A 17,144-nucleotide genomic window follows, 5' to 3' on the forward strand; every position below is an offset into this window, starting at 1 on the left:
ATCGATCTGGGTTTTTTGTTTTTGTTAGGTAAACACCGTAAGCTACTTACCTCGGCCTTCCTCAAGTTTTTTTTTTCCTATTATTTTTTTCCTATTTTTTTTGTCACATATGTTGACTTCATTTTTACATAACTTTCGGTTACACGTTTATAGTGACGGAAGTAAAAGTTTCCTGCAGGCTTTTTCATGTTTGTCCTGCCTTTTAAATTCCTGCAGCAATTTGGCACATTCACACAGAACTAGCTTGACTTCAGTTTTATCCTTTTACGAACCTGAACAGTCGGATAGCACTGTCAACAGAAAACAACGAATGCGGAAGTCTATGTAAGAGTAACCATAACAACTAATAAATCATTTAGTGTTTTGATTTGTTTCCTGAAGTCAACTTTGTATGCTTCGAATGCATAGCGTTAATTCAAGCGCTCAGTGTTTTTTTTTTTTTGCGCTTTCTTTTGTTAGGAGAGCGACGAGATAAATCACCATGTAAACATTATTAAAGCGCGCTTCTCCGTCATTCACGAGAGATACTAATTGGATTATTAGTTCTGCGTGCATACAAATTTTAGGGTTTTCCGATGGCTTAAAGAGGTGGCGAGTCAAAAGGGAAGTGCGTGTTAACGTAGTGTAGATTAGAATGAATAATGAGGGAGGTACGCGCCATGGATGATAATAATAATATGAATAATAAAATCGCTCGGAGAACAGCTTGTTTTCATTTGCGTTTTGCTTTATGGTGGTGCTGACAACACGCCTAGGACAGAGGTAAGCAAGTCGTTCTGGTTATTTATGGAAACGAGCTTTTTTAAGCACGCTTTGTTTTGCTCGAAAAAGGTTTAGATAACTGGCGGATGCGTCCAATGTAGCAATTTATTTATCGCCGAATAAAACGATGGGTGAAGAAACGAAACTGACGTTGAAACGTACTGGGAGCGATCGATTTTGGTGTCAGATTTGCGAGATTTTGAATTTGCTTGGAATAGCTTAATCTCGGTTATAGTTTTGCTCTATAGTCATCGAGGGAGTCCAGCTTCATATTCTTGAAACTTGTATGAAGGCGATAGAAATATTTCAGTAAAAACCTACCACAGCCGACAGTAGGAGTGTTCGGGTCGTGCAAAGTCGTCAACGTAGTGGTAGTGGGCATGGCGCCAAACTAAACCGAAACTGAAGATCGAAAAAAAAAAAATAGAGCTCATTTTTAGGTGAATCGGTATCCAATCGAACCATTCAGAACAGAACAATGAAAATAATATTTCTGGTTTTCCGTTCAATTGGAAAGTCGAAGTGTGCAATGGAAACCAGTGTAACGCATCATTTAATCAATTTTGCAAGTTAAAAGCAAAAACGGTTCCTTTGTTTGTTCTAATCTAAAGCAGAAGTTGCATTGGTCATACATCATAGAAAAAAAACTGTCTGCCGACATATTCATAGCATTGATGCGGGGATGTAGAGGGAAAGAAATTGGGTGTTTAAGCAGGGAAGGAAAGCATTTTCTTAGGCTAGGTGGCGCAAGCTACCGCCCGTTCCAAAGGGCATAGCCGATATCCATCCACCCATCCATCTATTAGCGGCGAGATGGTTCGGTGGCGCCCTCGTTCGGTTACCTTTCGTGACGCGTCATTACCTTGTAAACAACAAGTTCGATGGTGTTTGTAATGAGCACGGTGAAAGCCGGAAATCATAGCGCTCTCAAAGCAACGCTGCCAACGCCGTCAAAATTGAAGTTCGTACACTCCTCTTATTTGCGTCGCTGTGAAATCCTTTGCTGACGTCATAGTCAGCATTCCGCCAATTGTGGTGGGCCGACCACAGCCACACTTTTGATCGCTCGCGTTGCCAATGTACGAACGACGCGACAGGGTAGTCATACGAGGACAAAACACGCCTAGGAGAGTGCCTGCATACTGTCTTTTCTACACTCTCAGAAAAAAAGGTGTATTATTACACCCCTTGTCCCATATAATATACCCCAAAACTTCAATTCGACGTACAGCGCCCCATAATCGAACAGGCGGCCCCAAAGTTTACGAGGGGCTTGATAGCCGTGTGGTACTACTTATTAAGATAGCTGATGTACGTATTATTGACTACAAAAAATATTATCGGAGTTTTCTTGGCTGCACTGCAAAAGCTTCATGCTTTCTTTCTTTAGTCTTTGATACGTGCTTTAGCAATTTAATAAGTTATATTGCACCGTTATCAAGCCCCTGGTAAAATTTCGTGCCGCCTGTTCGACTCTAGGGCGCTGTACGTCGAAATGAAGTTTTGGGGTGTATTATATGGGACAAAAGGGTGTAAGGTGATACTCTTTTTTTTAGAGTGTATAATCTTTTCTAGCAGCGTGACGACGGAAACTTTAGTTGGACCGTAGCCGACGGTATTAGGGGGATTGTCCGGCGATACCCGGAAGTTAGTAAGTTTTGACGCTGGTCACGTGAAGAGGGCCTAAATATAGTCATGTTGTTTTTATTTAATTATAATACGCCGCAATATTCATTAAATCAATTATGAACGTCAATACGAAACTTTATGCCAAATTTCATAGGTATGCATGGCCTGTTGTGTAATTACGTCACATCAGGCATGCTAACGTCAGAGTCGCGGGCGTTGATTTATTCCCGACTTTGATCAAGATGGTTCATGGTGCGTACAAAGATCATCGTCGAAGAATTGAGCTTCCCTCAATATCTAAATCTTGTCTTTCTTAGAACGAAGTTATTTTACTGAGACAGCAGTGAAAAGTTGAGGTGGCTTACTTTGCCCTATATGTTACGTCAGTGCTTCTGCTCCTCCCGACGAAAACACCGTGTGTTTGGCGGGTCCAATCTGAGCCGTTGGGCTTCGTTTAAAAGTGAATTACTTACACAGAAAAGGATTACAAATTCAGATATTGTGCGGACGATATTCCTAAAAGCAATGACAATACAATTTAATTCTTTTCTGAAGACAAAGTTTTAGCAGACATTCCCTTTAACCGCCCGCCATCAAACCGCGCCAAAAGTGCATAGTCACGGCACTCGTTGTCTTCGTGGTTTTGGTAGACCCCGGGTAAACCAATCACGCACAGTGATTGCCCCATGATCCCGCCCCTTTTTTTTTTCTGTGCGTGGTTGATACCTGGAGCGCAAGTTCGTCTGATCCTTTTACAGGGGTTTTGGTGACGTCAGAATGCCGAACACTGATTGGTTCTGATGGAATAACATAGTGGGTAGACCTCAAAGCAGCATGATTTGACGCCTACCCACTATCCTTCAATCAGAGGCAATCAGAGCTCGGCGTTTCTCTGACGTCACTGCAACTTCTGCGCAAGAAGCAGACGACTTGCTCTCCGCATAGCCGGGTGCAAGAAAACGCTCAATGATGATGAGCGCTGTGACGATGCACTTTTGGTGCCACGCTCGATTGGCTTCGTTGAATCGTGGCGTCGGCTGCAATCGCATTTCATCTGAAACTGAGTATATGTACTACAGTCGGTAATTCGAGCAAGTGACGGTGTGGGAAAGATTTATTCTATAGCATAACAAGCTTGGCCACACGCGTCCATCGATATGACCTCTCTGCCATTGGCATCGTCATCGAAATGCGCAGTATACCTGTGGCAGTACGTTCTTTCCACCATCACTTTCGGTTCCCACATCTCTATCGTTTATGGTGAACTTCTGTGCTTTGTGCTTATGTTATGCAGCCTGAAGTTAGTCTGCCACAACGGGCGCGACAGTTGTCCCTCTGCAGTATAGACCGACACGCTGTTTACAAACAAGCCCGCGTTTGCCCACACCAGGTGTGGGCACTGCGCGTGCGCAGAAACCGAATTCGAGGGAACTGAAGCTTCTGCGCATGCGCAGTGCCGTCGACAGCGCCACCGCTGCTGCCTGACGTCAGGGACGCGTGTTGGTCTATAGATGCGCAATTTAGCCAGCACGGTACAACCGCTACCCTGGGGTCTTTAACGTGCATCAATGAGCATCGCACGCGCCGGTACCATGCTCATCCAGATTGAAATGGGCAGGTGTGGAATCGAACCCAGGATCTCTGGGTTCTGCAGCGCGAGCTTTCACTCCACGCACACCGAGCTGGTGTGCGCTAGCCTTCACGGCCACCGATGCCCCTTTGGGGACTTTTCGCGAACCGCTACCCTGCTTTACGTACCACTCTACAGGGATCTTTGAAGCACGATTTTAATCGCGTGCCCCGTGGCCACGGTATCACTCAGGGACGCACTTAAATGCATTTTTCAAAGACGGTAGTGCGGTACGCGCAACACGGTAATGGTTCGCTAAAAGTCGTTATTAACAAAGTAATACACCCTTTTAAACGTTAGAGTCCCCTTCAGGCAGCCACGAAAGCTGCAATATTGCCGCTTTAATGGCGGTAACGGATGATCATGCTCGCCTAAATCAAGCACCCTTGATCTCGTCAACCGAAGGTGACGTAAAAATACCAACATATTTTTCGCTTTCTGCTCCATGCTTCCGAAGATGTTCGCTTTTTCTGGTGTGGAGGAATTGTGTAGTGCCGATCTTTCCGTCTCCCTATTTTAGTAAAACTAACAAACGAAAGAAAGAAAAGCTTTAACATTTAGGTCCACTTGGACGACTGCACGCATGATAAGTTCTCTGCCTTAATCCGACGGCCCCAAAACAATTACGTACGCATATATGGGCGAGCCGAGAGCCGGTATAATGACGTTCCGAAGCTTTCCCTTCTCCCCAATTAATCAGGGTCGGTGTAGCGCTCACTGAGCCGGTCCCTTAGGCTACTTTTAAGCCGGCTTCTCCAGCGTGCTTGAACGCGTCAGCCGGTGTCGCCCTGATCCGTTATCCTCGGCAAGGGCTCGGCGTGATTGCGGAAGGATTTGGGACGGCGTCTTATGCCCATTTGTCGTTGCTGCGTCGATGGCTATACGGTGTCTCCTCTGATGACGGCAGCCATCGAGACCAATCGAGCGAACGAGGTGTTAGTAGGGAGTTCTCGTAGACCACGCTGCCCCCTCCGTTAAGCGTTCCGCAACGAAGAAGTTGCTACTGCGCCTGTGCGCCGATAGCCTTGACTGTGGAGTTCCCGCTATCGTAGAGGGTTGCGGAGGGCATTGCGGGACGGAGAAAACGATCCACGAAAACTCCCTAGTGTCACGTCACTTTCGGCAGGGTCGGAGCCCCTGCCGAAAGTAACGTGACCCTGCCCAGTCACGTGCGCTGGATTGGCTGTGGTGGCTAGTAGCGACCGCGGCGTTCCATAGGAAGATGAAAGGAAGTATTGGCGACGTGCGCGACTAAAACGCGTCGCTGTGATCGGCCATCCACAGTTGACCAAAAGCTAACTCTGCACTCTAAGAAGAAATAGAGGCAAAAGGTAGCAACGGCGCGTCTTCCTTCCTTCTATTGACGCGCCCCCAAGCGGACACGAGAAGGGAGGAATAAGTCATTTTTCTCCTTCTCAAGGCAGGCGGGAGAGAGCTTTTGCCCTCCCGACTCATCTTTCGGTTTCGTTTTCCGAGCACGTCGCCCACGTTGTTTAATAAATGTTGTTGAGTTGTTTGAGCTTCAGCGGCAGCGAAGGCCGCCTGTAATTCTGTCTTCTAGTCCAAACGTGCAGAACGTTTCGGTTGCATTGACGTTTTGACCACTAATTTTATCAAACGAGCAAACGAAGCAGCAAGAAACAGCGAAGTTCCGGAGCAGTGCCAGCAGCGCTACGTACACTGGGTAAGATGGCCGTCTCCGGATTGCGAGAGCCACACGGAACTACAGTAGCCGCATCACGCGGAACTGTGTCCACGTTTTCGACGTTATGCAAATCGCGGGAACTGCGTCCAAGACAGGCAGGTTTTCATGCCGACTGCCTGGGTGCCTTCCGTGCTACGTTCGGTTCTGTTTTCCGATGCCGAGTGCAACCGGCGTTCAACCTGGTTCTGTATTTGTGCGTGTCAGCAACATAGCAGCAACATCGTGATGGCAGTGTTGTGGGTTGTGAGCAGAAGACTGGAATTATCGCCGATGTGACCGTGTGTTCGCGTATCAGTGGTGTAACAACAAGATGAGATCGTAAACCGTCGGGCATTGATGCCGCTGGTCGGGCCGTGATCGGAGGGGGAGGGGTGTCGCAGGTTCACATTCCGCTTTACATTAAAAAGTTTAATACCACTTGAGGGATTAGGTGCAATCGATCGACGTGCGGATAGTCATGTTGGAACGCTGGTCTGAACATTAAGCTCCTATTGTACAGTGGCCAATGTGACTGTCGGTTGTCTCCTCCCCGAGAGCGATTGCGCTCTGGGGAAAAGACTGAACAGTACGAAATTATGACGGAAAGTACGTATATTTACAGTGTGGAATTTTAGCACTAAAAATGATTAGTAGGTAAAATCGAAAAAGAAAAGCTGCCCTTTATTTTGCTATTTAAATATACTGCGCTTCCTGGAGAAACTGCCCTCCTAGTGGCACGCTGGGATGAGCGCTACAAGTTTTCGAGCTCGCCATGGCGTAGCTCCGTATACTAAACACCTGCCGCAAGTCGCGGGTTTGACTGCATTCAAGTTAATCGAAAAGCGATTTCTCTGCCCGTGAAGCATCACTCCCAGCTGAGTGAATATCCACTCTAAAGAGATTAATTCAAGACGGCGATTGCAGCCGTGAGCCAACAGCATAAATAGAAAAACAAAGACTACACTAGAAATACTGGCTACGACGTGCCGTGCGGGGAAACAAACTCATAGCTTGGAACCGCATTGGAGCGGCTTGATTTATCGGCTTTCGAATAATTACGGCATAATCCAGCGTTTTTTTTTTTTTTTTTTTGCTTTTTTTATTAAGTGATTCATTCCCTGAGCCATTCAAAATACTTTCAGAGGTGTGACATTGCTGGAAAAAGATCAACATGCTGGGAATATATTTTATTGTTGGGCAGTCACCGAGAAATTCCGTACGTTCGAAACGACCAGTATAAAAGACGGAAACGCAAAGCTGAGCTCACGCTGCAGAACCCAGGGATCCTGAGTTAAATTCCACCCCTGCCGGTTTCGGTCTGGATGAGAATCGTACCGGCGTGCGGTCGTGTATCACTACTGCGTGATGCACGTTAAAGACTCCAGGCTAGCGGTTCGACTGCACTGGCTAGATTTCTTATCTACAGCTGGGAGACACGTCGCCCGTTGAGGCAGACCAAGTTCTAGGCAGTATAAACGTACACACAACCCAATTTCTGATCGGGTTAGTGTGCCGCTGTATTGATGTTTGTGTCATGTATGTGTATACGCTAGCTCCATGTATGTTCACCTGATGCTCTTAGTGTGAGTAATGTGTCTACATGTGTGTATAATAGAGGTTCCCGAAGATCCCGAAGCGCATGAATTGGGTGGCACTTAGCGCCACCTAGCCTAGCTAATTGCAAGTACTCTGCTTGACCCTGCCATCTGGTGGCAAGCGAGTTAATTTTTGTTCACGCTACGCGATGAACAGCGGCTTGGAGTTTGTTCTTTCGAGAGCGGCTTTTAGTTTTGCGGAGTGGTTTGGGCCATTCCTCCGTGATGTGCGGTTGACGAAGGAATTGTCTTTCGGCTGGCAACATTGGCGTCGGCATGCTGTGTTGAAGTATTAGAAGAGCCAAGGGAGGAATCATACTTTTGGTTCTTAATTTCTACGCTAGGTGGCGCGAGCTGCCGCCCGTCATAAAAGGCACAGCCGTTAGCATTCATCCATCTAATCAGCCACATTGAAAACGAGATGCTAGAAAATTTAATTTTGAAGCGCACGCACGGGGCTTCGACCTGCCCTACCCGATGAGGTAACGTATTTGGCGAAGGCGCTAGGTGTTGCTGGCGCGAAGGGAAGAACGGAAGAGAAAAAAAATATAAACACAGAGGGGGTAGAAGTTTGGTGGAAGCAATATAGAGAAAATTGAATGAAATACAACTAACTAGCACAACTAGGGGACAGACGGGAAAGAGGAAAGATGGATTCCCTCACGCGTGGCTCTGGCCCAGAGTTTCAACCCTGTCTTTAAGCGGGACCGGTGTTGGGGTGACGCCGACAAGGTTTAGCCAGAAGAATTTCGGCGACTCCCTTGCTGGGTAAAGAAAGTGGATAATAACGTTGTTTTTTTTCTTCGTTTTTTTTTTTTTTTTTTTTGCTTGATTTTTTAATTGTTGTCCCGCGACGTCCCACAGTGTTTGGTGATAGATATAAAAATGCAAAGGGGAAAAATTGTGTTTCTGGTTTTCAGGCTAGGTGGCGCAAGCTAGCGCCAGTTAAAAAAAGTTATGCCATTAACATCTATCTATCCATCCATCCGTGATTGCCGTGCGGGCCTCCTCCTAAGCGGAATTGGGGAGAGGACGGAAGGGGGATAAAGTGATGCGTCAGGTAACAGGGAAACCGAAGATATATAAACTCTTAGTTTCGTAATTAAATTATTTTACAATTTGCTACAAATTTTAAAAACGCTAGTGCAAAAAAATTAATAAAAAAAAATAAATACCAAGAGTTCTTATACGCTGCTCGTACTTAGGGCAGTATTGGTACTAAGATGTATCTTCTAAGAATACCCAAGGGACCCTTCCTGAACGATCGTCTGGTTGTAAAACGCTCGGCCGACGCTGCGCGACGGGTCCTCACTCTACTCGGTTTAAGCATAAACAGTCTTATGAAAAACAAATATAGTCCTGACGAGCCAATCAGAGTCTCGCAAAGCGGCACGTGACAGCGTACCGTCGGCGTACACCCCCTGCGTAGAAGACTGTTTTGAGTATTTCTACATTCGGCCTGATTGGCTCATGAGTGCTGTAGCGTACTTATTTTGCCTAGTTATGCTGAAACAAAGTATCGGTTGCCTTTGTTGAAGGTCCACTTAGCGAAGCGCAGCTCTGTTACTCGCTCCCCGAAATGGTAGTGCAAAAGTTGAACTCGTATCTCTAGTGTCTTTCGACTCGAGATCAAAATTTGATGGCTCGATTTTATCCTTCCTTTTTTTTTCTGTGCTCTCTGTAGGTTGTCAGACGCCGAATCATATTTTGTGCAAGGAACAGTTCTCCATCGCCGAGCCTGTAAATATTCCTTTCATTATGCAGGCGTGCCTTCTGACCGCCGTCTGGTAATGGCCACCTCAGGAGCGTGCAGTCAGTTACAATAAAATTTTATTGCTTTGGGGGAGCGGTTACGGCCTACAAGAAAGAGCGTAACTTGAAAGTTATAGCCGTTTTCTCCGAGGGAGTTTTCTGCCCATGAGGTTATGCATGCTTGAATGTAGAAGTCACCAAAGAGGTTGACCGATGCGTTGCTTGCCATGGGCTCCCAGAAACAGCGAAGATTCTGAACCAAACTTGGATTTTGGTACGACCAGGAACTTTGAAACAAGCAAGAACATTAAACTAACCGGAAAGTTACTCTAAAAAGGGACGCTGAACTAATTTTGGGCCCAGGAAGAAGCGACAACACTGAAGTAAGTATGAAACCGCGAAGAAACAGGATACCAAAAAAAGTGCGGAGACCTTGAACCATGCGGGGATTTGGGAACAAGAGGAAATCCTGAAACGTTACCTTGAAAGAGAAAGAGTTCTGCCACGAGAAAGAACCCCAATACAAATCATTTTAAAAAAAAATCGAAAAACTTGGAGCAAGCAGGAACCCTAAAACAAACATATAAAAGAAAATGAACTATAAAATGGAGCACGTATCCCGTAACATGCAGGAACCTTGAACCAGGCAAGTACCCCAAAACATACATAGTGGCTACATTGAAATAATCAAGGGCCCTAACATAATAAGAAATTTCGAAAGAAACAGAAATACTTAAAAAAGGCTATGAAACAATATCGGGTCGGAAATTTCATGACTTTACAGAGGCGTACTGGTCCTAGCCTGGCCCTAGTATACTCGCAAAGAGCACCACTGATTCAGAAGCTTCTTTGTCGAGGTAAGACTCCGAGAATAAAAGTGGCCGATTTCTTTCAGTCTTGCCTTTGCAAAGCTTGGTGAGGCAATTGTAGGTACAAAACAACGTTATTAAATTACCTCAGTTGTGGAGCTCCCAGAGAGAGTGGTACTGGCCCCCTCACTCACTACAGTTCGCCTTCCGTCATTTGAAGCGCCATCTAGGGTCTGCGCGTCAAAACACATGTATTCTTTAATAAAGCTTTTCAGAGAGGGCACTGATTCTGTCCAGCTGACAATACCTTACAGATTACATGATAGAACTTTTCTTGCCTCTAGGAGCAGTACCACTTCAAGATCACCACACCCCAGCGGAGTGCGGGATGTACACCGAACGATATTAACAGTGCAACGATCGGCAGAGTGTCAGTGATACGCGCGCTGGCTCAAATCAACAGCAATACTGCACAGGGCTTAGACGAGATACCAGCAACCGTGCGCAAAGCTCTGGGGAAAGGTTATAGAAATCAACTGGCACAAACATTCAATGGCATTGTCTCTGGAACGGAAGCGATTTCTCGTGACTGGAGGTGCGGAAAAGTCGTCCTGGTTCCGAAAAGAGGCTGCGACCCTCAGCTTCCAGGAACTATAGTTGGCGAGCGGCTGTGAATATGTCAGCGCGATAACTCGCTTTTAAATTACATTTTTAAAACCATATCTTTATATGGGAACCGTCTACAGACCTTATACTTGCTCGCGTTGTTCTGACCGTAGCTAAGAAGGCCAGCGGAAGGGGAAGAGAGTGGCTGCAACACCGGCACTCTTTCTCATAGTGTGACGTCATAGCTTTGCCCTCCCTACGGCGAATGGGATTCGGAAGTGCTCTGTTCACCCCAAGTCCGACCGAGGCCGATACATCCGGTGAAGTCAATCGTGCGAATTCACTACACGTGATAGATTGTATAAATAAACCAATAAAGGTGAGGAGGAGGAGGAGGAGGAAAAACTTTATTTGAATGCCAGCAGTCGGTGGTACCTCGCCCCGCGCAGGGGGTGGTGACCACAACGCGACGCGGCCCCCACGTCTATCTCGCGCCTTCTACTCCCCGGCCCCCAGCATTCCCCTTAGCTAACCGGGATCGGGAGGGAGAGCCGCCCGGTTTTCCGGGCGTTACCTTACCCCCCCTACTATCGTCTGCCCGTTGCCTCTCCAGGGCAGCCGAGATCTGCTGGACGGCCCTACGTTGAGTCTCTAAGTCACAGCTCCTCGCCGCAGCCTCGAACTGAGGGGGAATCGTTGTCTTCTCGGTTGCCTCTCTCGGGTTCTTCTCACAGTCCCAGAGTACGTGCACCGCGGTGGCCCTAGCCTTCATGCACAGTCTACACGTATCGTCCGCGTAAAGTCCCGGGTATATGTACTTAGCTAACACTGGTGTTAGTAAGGACCCTGTTTGTAGTTGCCTAAAGATCACAGCCTCCCCCCGCTTGAGTCCAGAGTGAGGGGGAGGCATAGTTCTTCTACTTAACCTATACCACTTCGCAATCTCGTTGTACGTAGTCATCCGGTCCTTGGAACTATACCACGCACCGCCCTCCGAGGGGGCCACGTTTGCCGTCGCGCGGTTGCTGAGTCCTCGCGCCACGGCGTTGGCCGTCTCGTTGTGGTTGGTGTTGCCCCGCCCCGACACATCATTGCCCATGTGGGCCGGAAACCACTTGATCACCACCGCCCCTTGTCGCCCTGCTTCTTCGGCGGCCCGCAAAATGCGGGCTGCCGCACTGCATACTCTGCCCTTAGCGTAACTCAACACCGCCGTCCTTGAGTCACTTAGCACCGTCTTGCAGCCGGGGTCGGCGATGGCCAAGGCAATGGCCACCTCCTCTGCTTGATGCGTGTCCCTGGTGCGGGTGCTGGCCGCCGTTTTGACTGCTCCCGTCGAGGCGCTCACCACTACTGCTGTGTACGCCTCGACGCGGTCTTGATATTCAGCCGCATCTACGTAGACGGCTCCCTCGTCTTCCGCGTGCCTATCCACGAGAGCACCCGCCCTCGCTGCTCTTCTTTCCGCGTTGTGCGTGGGGTTCATGTTCCGCGGTATTGGACATACTCTGATTCCGGTCATTAAGCTGCTCGGAACGGGTTCGGTAGCCGCCGAGCCGCTGCCATTAGGATTTATGCCAAGGTCCTGTAGGATCTTCCTCCCCGTCTTCGTGCCGGAGAGGCGCTCCAGGTGCGCCGACCGTTGAGCTTCTGCAATCTCCTCCAGTGTGTTGTTTACCCCCAGCTCCATGAGTTTCTGTGTGCTCACGTTGCCTGGGAGTCCCAGTGCAATCTTGTATACCTTGCGGATGAGGGCGTCTATTTTGTTTCGTTCCCCTGTAGTCCATTTGTGGAAGGCAGCCACGTACGCAATGTGGCTGATCGCAAAGGATTGCACTAACGTGATTAAACTTTCTTCCTTCATGCCATCTTTCCTATTGGATATCCTCCGTAAGAGCTTCGTAGCAGACATGACCTTGGTGTTGAGCTTAGTGATTGTTTCTCCATTTACTCTGTTCCGCTCGAGTAGCAAACCGAGCACCCTGATCTTGTCGACCTCCGGGATTATCCGCCCGCCCGCCGTCTTGACCGTGATCTTAGGTCTCTCCACCGTGATCGGCGCGTCCTTTCTTCTCCTGCCTGCCCTTTTAGGTGGTAACACTAGCAGTTCTGATTTTGTCGGGGAGCAAACGAGCCCGGACCCTTCTAGGTGTTCCTCTATGGCCTCGACCGCTTCCTGCAATTGGTTTTCTATGTGACCATCGCTGCCTCCTTTGACCCATAATGTGATATCGTCAGCATAAATGGTGTGTCTGACGTCCCTAACTTCCTGTAATCGGTTAGCCACCCCTATCATGACAAGATTGAAGAGCAGTGGGGAGATCACCGACCCCTGTGGAGTTCCGACGCTGCCTAAATCTTTCTCGTCTAGTTGTAAGTCCCCCGCACAGATTCTAGTGGTTCGTCCAGTTAGAAAGTCCCTGATATAATCGTAGGATCGCCTACCCATGTTAAGTTTTGAGACCTGGGCAAGGATGGCAGAGTGGCTCACCTTATCGAAGGCGCTCTGTAGGTCCAGCCCCAGGATGGCCCTGTTGTCACCTATGCTAAGTGGTACGTCTATGATTTCATTCTTCAGGAGAATCATTGCGTCTTGTGTCCCCAGCTTATTCCGGAACCCGATGATGGAGTCCGGGTAGAGGCCCGACTCCTCCAGATATCGTTGCCATCTGTCCAGCAGTACGTGCTCGAGAAGTTTGCCGACGCACGACGTAAGTGAGATCGGCCTGAGGTTCTCTACACTGGGTTGCTTGCCCGGCTTGGGGATGAGGATCGTTTTGGCCGTCTTCCACTGCTTTGGTAGTTTCCCTTCTCGCCAACACTTGTTGTAGTACTTCGTGATATTCTCGATAGCCGCCTCGCTGAGGTTCTTGATCGCCTTGTTAGTAACTCGGTCAGGACCGGCTGCCGATCTGCTGTTGAGTTTTTGCATGGCTGCTCTGACTTCCCACGTTGCAATGTCCTTGTCCAAGGTCGCGTTGTCGGTACCCTGGTACTCCAGGTGTTCCGTCGTAGGAGTGGACGGTAGATACTTCTCGTCCAGACGCCTCTTGATCTCGACTTCCCCTTCCTTGCTAATGGCCTTGTGTAGGATCCTCGCAAGGTTGTCGTGCTGATACCCCTTAGTCTTAGTCTCGTCGAGGAGATGTCTGAGCATGCTCCAGGTCCTGCTCTTGTTCATTTGACCGTCCGCCTCGTTGCATACCTCGGTCCACTGCTGCTCGCAGAGTAGCCTGCAATGGCCTTCTATACACTGATTGAGTTCCGCGATCTTCTTCCGTAGTTTTCTGTTTGTGCGCTGACCCTTCCATCTTGCTTTGATTGACTGCTTAGCTTCCAGTAGGTGAGCTAATCTGCTGTCCACTCTGTCTATACTCTCGTCCGTTTCTATCTCCTTCGTGGCTCCCTCCATCGTCCTATTAACGTTATCCGCCCATTGATCGATATCCGTGATTTCTGATTGCCAGCTAGTGAGTGCCGTCCTGAAGGCGTCCCAATCTGTGACGCGGTGCTTTCTCTTCTCAGTGTTACCACCTTTCCCCTCCAGCGGGATGAGGACTTCTAGTATGTAGTGATCACTTCCTAGGTCATAGCCCGTGTTGTTCCAAGTGACCTCTCTCTTCCTCCCCGCCACTTTGACGAAGGTGAGGTCCGGGGTGGTGTCCCGGGAAACCGATGTTCCCGTTCGAGTGGGTTGTTCGGGATCTGTGACGAGACTCAACCCTGCGTCCAGCGCGTCCTGCAATAAGTCTCTTCCCTTGGCCGTTGTCTTGCGGTACCCCCACACTTGGTTCGCTGCGTTAAAGTCGCCGCATACCATCAGCATGTTTCCTCCCGCTATCCTACATGCTCTATGAAACAGTGCTTTGAATTTCTGTTGCGTGTGAGCTGGCTTGCTGTACACATTAACTAGGAAGGTACTCTCTTTTCTCTTCCTTCCCGTGATAACCTCCACCGTGCAGTGTTCTATGGTGCTCTTTTCTAGTATTTCGTGCTCTACGAATGTGATACCCTTTCGTACGAAGATACAGACTCCCCTACCCTTCCCCTTGGGCGTTTCGCAGGTATCCGGAGGCCTGTTGTGCGATCGGTATCCCGCGAGCTTGGGTGTCTCCGTGGCATTAGATTCCTGTACCATGATCACATCTGGTTTCCTATCTACTTTCTGCAAGTGCTGTTGTAGTACCGCTTTCTTGTGTGCAAAACCGTTACAGTTCCAGTGCCAGACTAGGAGGCCTTTTACTGGCGGAGTGGTTGTTGCTGCACGCCCTGTCCCGTCCATGATTGTTGGAGTTTGGTAATGATGCCGATTTCCATGCTCTGTATCTGCGCTTGTATTTGTGCTTGTAACTGTACCTGTAGTTGCGCCAACATACTCTGCATGTTCTTCTCGAGCGATGTGAGGCGCTCGCTAGTGTCCTTGCAGATTTCCTCCATTCTGTCCAATCTTTCATCGTGTCTCTTGAGCTTATCCATGATCTTTCGATCCCTGATGCTTTCTATGGCCCTCCTCTTGGGGGCTGGTTCCGTTGGCCTATCGGCTCTGGTGTCCACTTCGGTCTCTGATTCGTCCTCGACTATGGTCTCCGTCGTCTTTTCTGGTACGGGTTGTGGTGCCTGTTGCTGTCGCTCCCCAATCAAGATTGCCAGCTTCGCATTGATTTCCTTGATTATATCATCCTGCTCCGAGATTCTGCGCTTGAGCTTGTCGTTTTCGTCCTTGAGGGATTTCATCGCTGCCAGGTCCTCCTGCCTCTTCTTCTCGTAATAACTATTCACACTGGGTTACTTGCTCTCGGACCTAGTTGTCTTGACAGCGTCTGCCCAGGAAGTTCCCTCCCTCGGCCGTGCTACGTCGCGGCGGTGACTGTTGCTTCTGCCTTCCTTACTGACTTCCCTTCTCCGACTGTCGGCTCGTCGTCTTGATACGCTGCGCGGATTCTCGATGGAGCGCGACCTAAACGGTGGAAAGTCTGCGGCTACCACTTGCTGCTCCGCGGCCTCCGCTTTGCGCTCCCATTGGCGTCGCTTAACTATGTATGGCATCTTGTATTTGTTTTTACAGCCCCTCTCCCCTGTTGGATGTGGGCCCCCGCATAGCTTGCATTGCGGTTGACATTTTAGCTCGTGCCCTTCCTCCGGGTTCGCCATGCCGCAGCCGAAGCAGGACTTGTTTCCGGGATTCGGGCACACGTCTCGTCTATGTCCCAGTTTACCGCACGTCTTGCAAACATCGAAATGCTTGCGATATAATCCACACTTGATCAAAACTATGCCGTACTTGATGTAATGCGGTACCTTCTGCCCCGCGAAGAGCACTACGACCGCGGTCGTCTCTCCGATTCTATGCGCCTCCACTGCCGTGGGGTTGTTCGTATTCACTATATTTTCCGTGATATCCTCCGCCGTCTCTTCTATGTTTATGCCTCGAATGACTCCCTTGACTGTTCCGTCAGGTGCCGTTCTATAGGCGCTGACATCATACGTCTTGCCTCCCTCGCTCATGGACGTCATTTTAGCGTATCTCGTAGCTCGCCGCTCGTCTGGGGTGCTAATCACTATAATGTTCTGCTGCGTATTTATGCCGACGGTATCCTCGCCAGCCTCCTCCCTTGTGACCTTCGCCGCCCTTGTGACCGCCGCCATGGCAGCCGGGCCTCCCATCTTTGCTATATTGAGGCCGCCACGTGGCCTGACCACTATCTTGATATCCTCCTTCGGCATGCTTACTGGCATCCGTGCCCCTTTCGTGATTGCCGATGCGACTTTCTTGGCGTATTTGGCCCTAGTTCTGGGCCTGGACGACCGGTTGGTTGCAGCGAACTCACGGCTTTCTGTGCCGTTCGTGATCTCCTTGATTCGCTTGCCAGAGACCTTCCATCCCTCGACCTCTTCCGGTTCGATACGCTCTCCGGGAACCTCGATGAACGTGCGCCCGTCGACGTTGCCGACTCGTAGCGATGGAGCTACAGCCTCTCCTGTTGACGTGGCCGTCGTTGTCTCGTCCATCATTTCGAACATGATCACCGACGGGTTAGGCCTAGCGGCCGGCGGGTCGCCGCCAGCGGCCGTACTTGTGCTCGGCCTATGTTAGGCTTAGCGGGGATTCCCGCCGCCCCGAGAACAAAGTCCACGTACCTTGGAAATGTCACGCACCACTTAGGAAAATTTGGGTGTCCGCCGATAACCCACACCTTCGCCCGCACTCGGGTACCAGTTTTAGAACTATATTGATTATTTAGCACTGAATAAGTTGGAATTAAAGCAGGAGCCGATGTCCTGCGGACCCTGTTTCCTTGTTTTCTTCTTCCTCCCCAATAAAGGTGAGTGTGATGAAAATTTTCAGCAAGATGTTTTTAGGCATCGCATGGACCATAGGGCAATTTTATACAGAGCGTTAGAACTTGGTTTCAAGGGGAAACAATTTAAACCTAAAAACATACATGTCTTTTTTTTTTTTCTTTGCTTTGTGTAATGCCATTTGTGAGTAGCAGCGTGAACCAGACGGTTTTCCACCGTTTTCTTCCCTAAACTTAAAAAAAAAGTTTTTTTGAGGGGTTTAATTTTGTTTTCCGGAAAACATACACTCATGAAATTTGAATATAATAAATGTCCCACCCAAAGACACCTTTGTAAAAAATTCTCGAGACACTCACTTTAGTGATACATTTATAAAA

General features: G+C 48.8%; 1 pseudogene; it reads right to left on the reverse strand.

The window, feature by feature from the left end:
- Positions 1 to 14,404: 14,404 nt before the first annotated feature.
- Positions 14,405 to 16,479, reverse strand: LOC120843164 (annotated as a pseudogene).
- Between the last annotated feature and the right edge of the window lie 665 nt (positions 16,480 to 17,144).

The sequence above is a fragment of the Ixodes scapularis genome, unplaced genomic scaffold, assembly GCF_016920785.2.
Source record: "Ixodes scapularis isolate PalLabHiFi unplaced genomic scaffold, ASM1692078v2 PGA_scaffold8__174_contigs__length_109621045, whole genome shotgun sequence".
Classification (NCBI taxonomy): Eukaryota; Metazoa; Arthropoda; class Arachnida; order Ixodida; family Ixodidae; genus Ixodes; species Ixodes scapularis.